Raw genomic sequence first — 12621 nt, forward strand, 5'->3', positions numbered from 1 at the left:
TCCCTAGTTTGAATAAATTTGGTTTTGAAATAACAATGATCCGGAGGAGTGGAAAAAATCCACTTAAAGCTAATGAAACCTCGACAGTATGCAGAGATGTCTCATAAGCAGATTCTGTGTGCCTAGCAGAACTTGTTGTTCTACTCCCACGTGATTAGTCGTTCTCATGGGAATAAAGGCAGTGAAATGGTTCTCCCTCTCTCTCCCTCCTTCCCCAGCATATGGGACACTGAGATGTAAGCATTCGGCTGCTTTCTTTTTAAAATGTTAGCTGACAAAGTAAGGGAAGTAAGAGCATCACAGGACTAAGCCAAAATAACACAGTGACCATTGAATCTTCTTGGATCTATTGAAGAGCTCACCACTTCTAGGCTGGTGCCTTTGTACAGATTTAACAGGCTGGATTTATGCCGCTTAGCAAACTTTGACTGTGTTATATACCTTATGTTAAAAACCGCTTTCATGATAGGGGAATGATGCAACAATAAAATCACTTGAAGAGTGGTAGAAATAAGGACTCTTCAGAGCTTCTGAGATGTTCAGATGGCAGGGTAGAGGACATTTCTCCTATATCAAGTCTGTTCTCTGCTCTTCCACTGCAGAGAAAGACATATATGACTTCCCAGGGGGTGGACAGAGGAGCCACATTCTCTTTGATTTTCTTGTAGGTTGTGGAAGTAGAGCTTGCAGGGTATAAAAAGTGGTGGCATAAGTGATGTCTGGGAGACCCTTTGCGGCTGTTCATTGTGCTGTGTCTCTACTTGAAGCCATAGCAGCCTCCAGGCAGGGATATGGTCTCTGTGGTCATACTGAGCAGCTTCAAACACACTTCTGGGTTTAGCACTAACAGTTTCATTTTTCAAACTAAAATTTTTAAGTGATGTAAAGCTGGCTTCTGAGCATGTTGAAGCTTCAGCTGACACAGCAGTTTTGTTTCTGGAGTACTATAAAATACCTGTAAGAAAAATAATTAACTGTATTGCTCTAATTTGGTATTCATTAAAGAGAGGGAGTTCTAACCCTGACTTGCCCTAACACCCAGTACAGCCAGATGTTTTCATGCACTTCATGAAGGTCTGTTGGTCTGCAGACCCTTTCAGCACTTGTAACTATGGATGTCAGGGAATGACCTGTGCCAGGATGCAGGGGAAGGTCAGACCCCAGGCTAGGACGGTAAGGAGTGACAAATGAATATGGGACTCCTTCAACAGAGTAATTGATAGTCACTAATCTTGGTCTTAACCAGAAACATTCCCACAGCCATTTTAAATGGGTTGTTATCTGCTCAGCTATCAATTTATTTGTGATTGAAGTTACCCAAGACATGTTTGTTCAATGGAACTAGTAAGTCACCTGCAGTAAATAATTTTATTCTTTTCCAAAATTTTTTTAGGCAATCAACCAGAATATCCCTAAGACTCAGAAACCTACTAGTAGAGTCAAAGAATATTAAGAATTTTATATTTGTCCCAGAGAATTATAGGAAATGTGGGTACAAATTCAAAAGTCCCAAAGAGTCCCAAAGAGCGAAATAAGCATTTTGTCCTTTTGCAAATATTAATGCTGTCTATGGATTTAATAAGGTATATTACAAGATCACACACTGGACATAAGGTTATTCCATATCAGAATATTGATAATCAATACACAGAAAACACCTGCTGTTCATAAAAAGCAAAACATAGGTAGGAAGTTTTTGGTGAATTAACTTTGGGCAGTTAAGTCACTGGGAGCACATAGCGCCTTTTTTCTGCCTTCATTTTGGCTCTCACGATGGGTCTGCTACCTATTTTAGCCTTTGATCTTTCTACGGACAGGTGTCAATCAGGTAAGACCTCATCATGCTTCTTGTTTCCCAGCCGCAGGAGAGCAGGTGAGGGCCCTGCAGTTCCTCCTCATTCAACAGCAGCATCAAGTTAGCATGGATGAAGGGAGCAGATCTTATTTATACTCTTGTGCCATTTTCAGGAGTAGAGGCTCTTTGTGATTTTGCATTGTACTTCCAGACAAAGCCTGCTTCCAGGGCTCTGGCTGTGATGACTTTTTCAGTTGCATTGCATTAGAAGGACATTACAGAATTGTGGCACTAAAAGTGACACTGAAGGATAAAGATGAAAGAAAAGGAAAGCAAAAAAAAAAAAAGTAAGTGAGTGTGGTGTTTGTAAGAACAGAGAACAACCTAAGAACAACATTAAAGATAGCGAGAATGAAAGTTAAAAAGAATTGTTTGCAATACTTAAAACAGTACTCCACTATGAGGAAGGAAGTGGGAGAATTATCGAAGACAAGTTTTCCTAAACCCTATGTAGCCATTCAAAAATGGTTTCCAAGCAACAAGAACATGTAGATAGCCCCAGGAGTAAGAGGCATTATCAATGCTTGGAGACACGAAGAGGAAGAGAAAGATAAAACAGAGCTGGAGTCAGACTGGGAAGATGCCGAGTGGAGGGCTCCCCTCACGCAGCACCAGCATTGCAGCTGGTGAGGCAGGGGGTCAGCTGCCACGTGCTGAGAAGGTCCACCAAAAGAAGGAAAATTAAGGCAAGAAAGCCTGCAGGGAATGTAAGGACCTAGATGAAAAACATATGCTTTGTATTGCTCATTCAGACCTCCCATTAAAACACATGGGCAAGAGTACATATCTTGCTGGATGTAATTAACTTTATTTGGCAGAAGACTGACATTTACAGTTGCCCTACACTTTATTCTAGCTGTTTAAGAAATGTTCTTGTTAGACTTTGTCCAGATCAGTAATTGTTCTGGCAAATCTTTCATGAATGGCTGGATTTAATCACAAAGGACAAAGATGAGTGTCTAAAAAATTATTAGTTGGCTAGATATGTGGCAAAAGGTGTATAATTGAGTGAATTTGATAGAAAACACTGAAAAGTTTTAATATTGTCAGCCAGGGTAAACTGGGTTTGCAGATTATGGTTCTGTGTACTCTGAAGTATCACTAAACAAGCCAGAAACTTTCTTATAGCATCCTTGTGGAGAAAACTTGGATATGTTTTTCAAAATCTGTATACAACCTAAGTAGTATCTTTTCTAGTTCACACACTGTTGCCCAGTGAGGCTGTGGAGTCTTCATCCTTATAGATATTCAAAATCTGCTCGGACATGGTCCTGGGCAGCCTCCCTGAGGTGGCCCTGCTTGAGTAGGGGGATTGGACCAGATGACCCCCAGAGGTCCCTTCCAACCTCAACTGTTCTGTGGTTCTGTGAAATATAGGAGGGTCCATGTCAACAAGTTTTGAGGTGAGAACACTTTCCTATTGTCTCTTTGGTTTACCCTCTTTTTCCTAAGTATGTGACCACCTTGACCTCTCTTTTAAAACTCACTAAGTGCAGCCTGGGAGACTACAGCACTCTGTAAGTCATGGCACTGAGGTCTCCCAAAAGCTGGTGCCAGCTGAATCCAGTGGTGATACGGCTAACCACCTGCGTGCCAGGAATCCAGATCTCTTCTTTGCTCTGTCCATCAAACACAGAACCTTTGTTCTTGAGTTAAATCTGGTATTTGCTAGCCATGCATGTACGTATCTAAGTACATTTTCAGCTGGTTTTTCTGTGGAAGGTTCTCAATGGCAAATTTCTCCAATCTGCTCTTTAGGTTATATAAATCCTCACAGTAAATAAATTAAGTAATGTATGTCTCAATACTGACGCACTGAACATCACCCACACCAATCTAAGGGCTGCCTATTTTCTCACATTTGTAGGAATAAAATACCTCTGTGGCCTTTTCCCCTAAATGAGTTTTCTTTAACATAGTTAACTGCAGTCAGCAGTTACTAGGGGAAAGGATGGTATGACACGCAGCACACAGGCCACGTGATTGTTTATCCTCATTTCTTCAGGAAGTGACACTAAAATTATGACGTTTTCAGCTATTTTGGTGGGAAATCGGGAAGTCTGGGACATTTTTGTTTGGGGTTTTTTTTTTTTTTTTTTGAGTATAGTTTAGATCTGGGTGGCCATCACAAACCCCCTACTTTTCAGTTCTTATGCAGATGGGTAGGAGCCAGAAGAAAATGTCTTTCAATCTCAGAGGAGCCACCTCTTTGTAAAATGTCTGCTGATTACTTAGGCCAATGCAACAAAGGCTGAGACCAACACATGAAACCTGAATGGAGAAGAACCATCCTGGAGAAGACGGAAATTCCTCTACAACATTCATTGTCTTGCACTTTGCACGATGCCTTGTCAAGTGTCTCAGGACATGTTCCCAACATGGAGAAAATATAACAATTCTTTCAGTTAATAATTTTCAGCAAAATGTCATTTTCAAAGCTTGTCACTAGTTAAAGCCCTAGATTTAAAAAAAAAAAAAAAAAAAAGGGAAAGGGAAAGGCAAAGCCAAAGGCAAGCCAAAGCTAACGCCGAAGTGAAAGCCAAAAGGAAAGGCAAAGGCAAAGGGAAAGCAAGGCAAGGCAAGGGAAGGCAAGGCAAGGCAAGGGAAGGCAAGGGAAGGCAAGGGAAGGGAAGGCAAGGCAAGGGAAGGCAAGGGAAGGCAAGGAAAAGCAAGGGGGAAAGAGGAAAAACAAAAGAGAAAAGGAAAAAGGGAAAAGGAAAAGGGAAAAAGGAAAGAGGAAAGTGGGAAAAGGAAAAAGGAAAGGAAAGAAGGAAAGAAAACCAGAAGGTTCTAATGGAGTTATATTGGCTATACCAAAGCTGAATGTCTGTATTAGTGAAACTATCAACATCTGAAAAAGGCCTTGCTGAATGTGGCTGCAGTCAGAAAGGCCTGAGTGTATTCAGTAGGGAAGAACATAGATCAAATTGTCCACCTTCCAGGTTTCTTCCTGAAGCCATGTATTGCTTGCATCTTAGCAATACATAGGGCACATGCACTATCACTTTGGTGTCCAGAAGCCACCTTCTACCTGAAGTAATGTCAGCTTGATCAGCTTTGAGGCTTTCTTATGGCTCCTGGCACAGCAGCAGAATTTAACCTTAAGTAAATCACTATTACAGTGAGATACAGTCTGCAGCAATTTACCTTTATTTACTCAAAGGTTCTCTGTCAGTGACCAAGAACCATTTCAACAGCTAATGGAAAACATAAATCACATCCTTCTTTGATGTATCTGTAATGTGTATCTAGACAATGATTTAATTACCAAAAAGCTCTCTGAGCCACCGATTCACCTCTAACTTTTTTTTTGAAAGTCCAAGGATTTTTTAATGATACTCTTGAGTAAATGGGTGGTGATCAGCTATGATTTACATAGGCTGTTAATCTGTTAAAAGAGTATTTGATTTCCATCGCAATTTCCCACTAGTTCCTTACCTATGAGTAAGAAACTTCATACAGCTGCTTCAGCTTATACAGCTCAATTTCTGCCTGTCCTAAAGGCTTTTCTCCATTCTGGGAGTGATGTTCCGCAGGCATTTCACTAAAATGCTGCAGAGGCACAGCAGCGGCTGAGCTGCATACAAGGTATCCTGCTTCTGGTACTTCAGCAGCAGGCAGAAGAGAATTTGGCAGAATAGCTAGAAACAATTCTAAATGTTTTGAACTGAATCAGAAAAAAGATTTGGCTTTGCAAAAATAAAATAAATGTAAACCTGATTCTCCAACTTATCCCAATTTTTTGTTGGTGTAGCCTCATAGACTTGCGTGGACTTAAACCAATACCCAGGTAAGACAAGGGAGATGAGAGCTGGGCTCCTGTGAGTCTTGGGAAGTGTGCTGCAGCAGGGTGCCTGATCTGCAGTGGTGAATTCAAAAGGCAACAGAGAAAGCACTCGTGTTAAACTGCCTAATCCTACATCCTCATCCCCTTTTTCAACTAAGGGTAGTATCTTCATCAGGCAATTTGGGGAAGGAACATTTCAACTCAGGACAAATTGCAGAAGAACTCCTGTTTCTGTTGGAAGAAAATGTGGTTAGTTTTGAGCTGATAAGGATTAAACGAGATTGAAAAGGTGGTGGATTTATTTTTTTATTATTATGCAAAAAAGAATTTTGAGTAGAAAAATCAGCTGGCTGGGAAGAATAACAGGGAACCTGGAAAAAATAATAGGCAATAAAATACACAGGAGTAAAAAGCAGTCAGACTGGGGGAAAAAACCAGCACCAAAAAAAACCTAGCATGAAGTTTTCGTTCTTCCTTAAAAACAGAAGTCTTGGATAGGGAACAACAGAAAGCTAGGAAATGGCCCAGTGGATGCAGGTCCAGGGAAGGCCACAGATCTTTGCAATGATGCCGAATGCACAGACTACAGAGGGGTTCTGCATAGATGCTACAGTCTGCTCTGACAAATCTGATTGCAGGAGAAAGACTGCATATGGATATTCACAGAATACTGAATCAACACAGTGGCGACACGCATTATAAAGTTATCCCAACTGGATCTGGGAGGACTGTGGATCTCATGCTTAATGCCAGGCCGCTGTATGGACATTGGGTAGGGGGAGCTCTCTGTTCCTTTTAATTATGCTTTTAAAAAAAGTGCGTTGTTTCCCGAGTCACTTGGGAAAATGGGGTTTGTGGGCAGAAATAATTCAGCATTAGAAGGAAGATCCCAGTGAGAAACTATTTTTGTATGGGCAGATGGATTTGAAACTGCAGTTGGCTCAGCGCTGTTCCTAATCTATAATAAGAAACTGTTGTTCTGTGTGATATCCTGGCCATATGCTAAAGCCAGAGGATAGTCTATTATAAAAGAGTGAAGAATAGTTTATCTTTCTGAATTTGTTCATACGCTCTGTGGCTCATGTTTCTTCATCAGACAAGGAAAGCTCCGAGAATGGAAGCAGATATTCCTTTTGACTCCTGTCTTTATTGTAAGGATGGAACATTCTCTTTCAATTGGTTTTCAAAACAGACAAGATCAAACTGAACTTTCAGGCTCAGAGGTTCTAAATAACTCCATCTCTCAGACCTGTACCCTCTTTTATGCCATGCTAGTGGGAGGGGTCACAAAGCACGTCAGTTGTATGGAAAATGTGCAGGCAACTAGGGAGAAAAGAAAAAACACAGAGTGTTTCTCTTCGTGCCATTACATCAGACCTTTTTGCATGTACTGTCCTCGACAGCCGTCACTCTTTTGCCCACTCCTCTTCTTCTCAAGAAACACTGTTTTGATTTATGGACTTTTTTTTTTTCCCTTTGGAAGGTAGAACCAATCCAGACACATGAATAAGGTCAATGAATAAAGGTCTTAGTGCCTTGAGGAAAACAGCAGGACAAAAGCAAAATCTGAACCTGTTAAGTGTCAAGGGACGAGAGCAGGATCGCACACAATTATGTCAACCTGCAGGATAAGGAGCTGCTGCAACTTATCAAGTAGAAAAAGTAGATGGGAAAAACAGCCTAGACGCATTCCTTCTTTGGAAGAGAATTTACACAGAGCCAGGAAAACTGAATTGGTATGTAAGAGTGGGTATACAGGTTCACTGAAAGAAAAATGAAAGGTAACTGGAGGGTCACTCAAGAGTTACTCCAGAAACCCCTTACAGTCCTTCTGGCTTGTGAAAGATACTGGCTGCAGAAGAGAAATTGCTTGTGCATCCTCAGTCCCTCGCTGTAACAGCCTGTAAATAAGCCAAGGGGGGGTTCATAAACTTGACACCTATTGACAGCCTATGTGCACCAGTGGACAATGTCCTCCTGGCTAAGGACACTTGCAGAGCAGCCTGGCCAGTGTGAAACCTTGCAAGGAACCTGTCAGAGTACCTCCATTTCTATGCATTACAACTGCTTTCACATTTTTGTAGTTGCAGAGCTTCATATTGCTTGTTGAGCCCAAGTTATTTCTAGAAGCTGCAGATGCACTAGTTGGTAGACAGCACTGTTTAAATATGCCTTTATATAAATCTATTTTGCATGTTCGGTCCTGTCATGGTTGTGTTAAGGAGGGGAGACCGGATCATTAAGAAGAGTGAGGAGGACTTGGGTGGGCTGGAGCTGCTGCTCCCTGTGTCAGGTATATTCTCAGACTTCCAAACACAAATGCTAGAACATTCTTCTTAGCCAAAACACAAAATTTAAGAAAAGGTATGAATCTTGCCGAGACATGCCTATTTCTCAGGAGGAGCACAGGGTTGGCTGAAATATTTCCACTGAGCTATAAAATCTGAACTTTTTGGCCTGTATCTTTACGGATTAACATCCATTTTTCAAGTGATATATTTGCCGAAATTTATGTTGAGAATCAAGAACGTACATATAATTTCAAGTGAACTAGGATTTATTAGAGCTGTGTTAACACATCGGGGTTCTAGGATTCAAGTGAGATGGCTGAATATATGTATTTCAAAAGGTGGACAGCTCTAGAGGTAGGTTGGCACATACCTATTTGTCCAGAAAAGCACTGTGTTAGCATTTCCAAGCCAGCTGCAAGCTAAGTAGTGCATCTACGCTCTGTAGGATGGTGCTGTGCAGGTGCCGGCACCAGTCCCAAGGGTAGAGGAGTTAGCACAGTGCTGACTATGGGCTAACTCGCCCTACTTCTCAGGGCGGCTTATTGGTTTAGGCAACACATCTCACTGGCAGCATTATCCTCCTTCCAGGCCAGCAGCTGACTTGGGGAACTCAGCGCCCTTCTCCACTTCTCAGGGCCCACAAGTGCTCTGCAATTGCCAGTGTGGTTTGACTTCACCATGTTTTTCTTCTAAATCTCTTACCAAAGTCGCGTGCCAGTTAGTCAAAAAAGTTTTTTAAAAAGGGAAATACATATCTTTGTCACAGACCTAGGAATGGCCTAATTTTTTGGACAAAATCTATTCTTGACTTTCCAGCTGTAACCATTTCCAGTGAATATGGAGCAACTTTATAATAATACCTGGTCTGTCTTTCAGGCCATTTTGGCTGCAGTATGAGTTTTTCTTATGTAACAAATATGATTTGCATTTAGAAAGGCTGAGGGATACACCTTATTATAAATGAAACTGTTTATATGCAAATGAGAATTAACTAATATAGTGGATTACAAAGCATGCCTCTTTATTGCCTAAGGTCCAGAGAAAGCTCTTAGATCTAGTAAAAAAATAGAGGAAAATCGTTCTGAATATTCAGCTCTTTTATTCCACGGGTCTGGAAAATGGTTGCTTATACAGCTAAAAGTTTTCAGCTGTGATTTTACAGAAGCTGTTTTGTTTTCCACACCCAATTCTGGCCTCCTCCTTCTCTAGTACTTTACCGAAAAAATATGATGCAAGAGAGTGAAATGACAAGTTCAATTTTCATATTTTCATTTTCTTGGAAAAATGTGACATAAAAAAAAAAAAAAGGAGTTACTTTAATATAAGCCCGTCCTAAATGAATGTTTATTGGAATAAGTTCAATCACCTTCAGAAACAGTAAAGAGCTAGCTAGTAACAACAGGATGCTGGTCTGTCCTGACTTTGCTTTGCAGTGAGGTTGCATGCCATTGCATGAAATTACTCATTTGAATGGGCTGTAAGAAACAAAGGCTGAATATCTCTGTTCCTGTCAGACGGCTGTGCTAGAGAAGATTGTGAATGCCATTTTGTTTTCAAATGAGACCCGAGATATTGTGGGATCTATTGTCTTGAAGGGCAAGGCATGAGGCTTATGTTAAAACAAGGAGAAAAGAAATAAAATTAAATGCTTTACAGGGGGTGCAGAAAGGGGTGTGCGCTTCATTGATTTCAACTGATGAAAAGGTAGAATCAAATTAAAGTCCAGTAGGAATGTACTGCCTACAACTCTGAAACAACAGAAGGGATTCTTTGACATGATGTTGTATACAATGGGTTTGTTATAATAAATTGAGATGTGTAATATAATCTAGAAGTTATGCTAAATCTAGGAAAGACAAAATTGGCTGATGGCCTGTCCATGGTGGAGAGAGTAAAGAATACATTGCAAGACTATCCAGAAATGGAAGAAGCACTCGAGAAATGAGGATCTGAAAGGCACAAATGAGAATAAACTCAGTGGACAAAGAACAGGCAGTCTGACTTTGGTGGTACTGTGTAGGATACGAAGGCACGATCCTTTCATATCAGCTATTTCTGACCAGACCTGTCAGGTTCTACTGGCTTTTGCAGTCTCAGGTGGAGGACAGTAGTGTTTGGAGACAGTAACTTGAATGCTTATGGAAATGGATAAAAGACAGGCTGACACCAGAACCAGACATTATCATTCTATCAGAAGAAAAGTCCTAAGATTAGAGGGGGTGAGACTTACGTGTAAAAAGGGTTCAGCCCTGACAGACAAAAAAGAAAAAAAGGTATTATTTATAATCCATAGGGGGAAATGTTATTTGTGGTAATCCTACTGGAACAGGAATTCAGCTATATAATAGACCGCTCTAATGCCAACAATAAACAAAGCAAGGTTTTTAATTGGAAGAAATTCTTTCCAGACATTGCCCTACTCAGGTCACCATTTCTGACAGTCATTACTAATATGACTAATTTTGATACATCAAAATGTGCTTAAGTGTTTGTTTTGCCAGATAGACATCCAGATACCTGAAAACACAGAATATTTCTGCCAAAACTGTTTGTCTTTTTCACAGATTAAAAAAAAAAAATCCTATAACACTAATTATACTGTGACAATCACCATAAAAACAATTATAAATTTACCAATCTGACTACAGGGTAGAAGCAGTTATAAATTTATTAATCTGACCCAGAGAGAGATAAAGTGCTCTAGAAAAAGATGTGATTAGATTTACTGATAAAAAATATAAAAGAGTGGGTTCAAAAAACAAGTTGAATCAGTACAGTGTTCTCCCAACACTTCAAATGACTGTCCTGCACCTGCCCGAAGCACTGAGGTTTTCCTATTTACATGTCTCCAAATACTAGCATTGATGAGACAAGATACCACTTTAAGCCTACTCTCATTACTATAAATCCTCTAGGGCCAGATGCAGATGCCCATAATTATATGGGGTATGATCTCTCTTTCCCAGTTATACCATTTAAAATGTTTAAAAGCTACCCCCAGAGCTGGGTGTAACTCCACAGCATTTGAAAATGTCCACCAAATTTGGAGGGCTGAGGAGCATGAGACTTGCGCAATTTTACAAGTCTTTCCACATTTGTTTGTTTGTTTGTTTTTTCCTGGAAATTCATCGTATTTCTCATTTTTTTATAGCATAATACTTCTATTCCCTATAAAATTCTACATTCCTTCCCCAACTCTGCCCTCTTTACAAACTAAAAATTTTCTAAAATAATTTTACCTTCCACTTCTGCTCTGATATTCTCAAAGACTACAGCGGGGAGCTGAGCTAATTTCTGAAGGGAAGCTGGTAAAATCTCAGGTATAATCTGCAAGACGGTAGTGAATAAGAAATGGAAATAATTCATTAAAAATTAGTCTGGTAAATTCTTTGAGAGCTGGAATTTTTTTCTTAATGGTGTGAAAGGAAGAGTAAGATCTTTTCAGAAGAAAGGTAGTAAAAAGGACATAAATTTTGATTTTTTATTAACTTAAAATAATAGTACTAAGGACAACAGCATTTGTTGAACTGTTTTCTCAGCCATGCTGTATACTGTACCAGGGAAAAATAAATGCAAGCAGATATGCCCCTACCCTTACTTGTCATTAGAGATTAATCTCAAGTCTTCCGTTGTCTCACGCGTGCTCAGTGTGTCTCTTGGCTGGTAAGCTAGTCATTCAGCAGGTGTGCTCGTCGGTCTTCTACAGCAAATTCGTGATGCGCCCCCCTCTTTCTTCTCCACAGCTTCTCAGCAAATACCTCTGGAAACCTCCATACCCAGCTGCTGTTTGTCACGTCCCGAGGGCAAACACAGATTTACAGGCTTGGAGAGCTGTGGGTGCAGACACTCCATGCGCTCCAGGGCACCCAGACACAGCCACTCTACCTCTCCTGCTGCCAGCACAAGCATAATCCCAGTGTGGCTGGGTCCTACAGCTTTAGGATAATATTGTTTCATCCTCCTGCAGGATACCTACTCCAAACTGATGGGGGCCAGGACCCAGCAGAGTTTTTTTCTGAGGGTCATCATGCCCCGCACCCAAAAGGAAAGTGCAAGGGGAATCAGCTCTAAGAGCAGACGACAAAAGTGTGGAGAGTAGGTGGAGATGGTTTTGCTGAAGGATGATGTGACAGGGAATGACAGGAGGTGAGTGTCTCATGTCCTCAGTCTTTCTCAGACACTCAGTAACTGGCCTTGTGTCAGGAATGGTGGTTCAGACTTTATTTAACTTAACCATTGCCCTCACCTATTACTAATCATGTGGTGACACTTCATCTGTCATGTCTTAACAAGCTGGAATGTTGGAAGCTGTGACACATTTCTCAAGAATGGTGAAAAATGGTTTGTAAGAGCGTATTTTCAGATTCATCATAGCAGTGTTTTCATTGATTAACATATACACTGACTGCTGTATATTTTGCAGGCTGACATATGTATCATCACTGTTGCTCTATCTGTCTCCATACAGTGTTTATTACCTCAGACCCACCAATAGTTTACTAAGTGATTAAATGTGCCTTCAAATAAACACAAAGGATAGGGAAATTATTACAATAATTGTTTTATCACCTCGGTTGCTATTTATCAGCTCTCTTGTACTTATTATGAATGGATTTACCCTTCAGACGAGACACCTTCTGTGAGATCTGTCAAAGCCAATGCCTGCAAGTACCTCAGTAAAATCAGCC

The sequence above is a fragment of the Egretta garzetta genome, unplaced genomic scaffold (genome assembly GCF_000687185.1).
Source record: "Egretta garzetta isolate BGI_Z169 unplaced genomic scaffold, ASM68718v1 scaffold370, whole genome shotgun sequence".
Classification (NCBI taxonomy): Eukaryota; Metazoa; Chordata; class Aves; order Pelecaniformes; family Ardeidae; genus Egretta; species Egretta garzetta.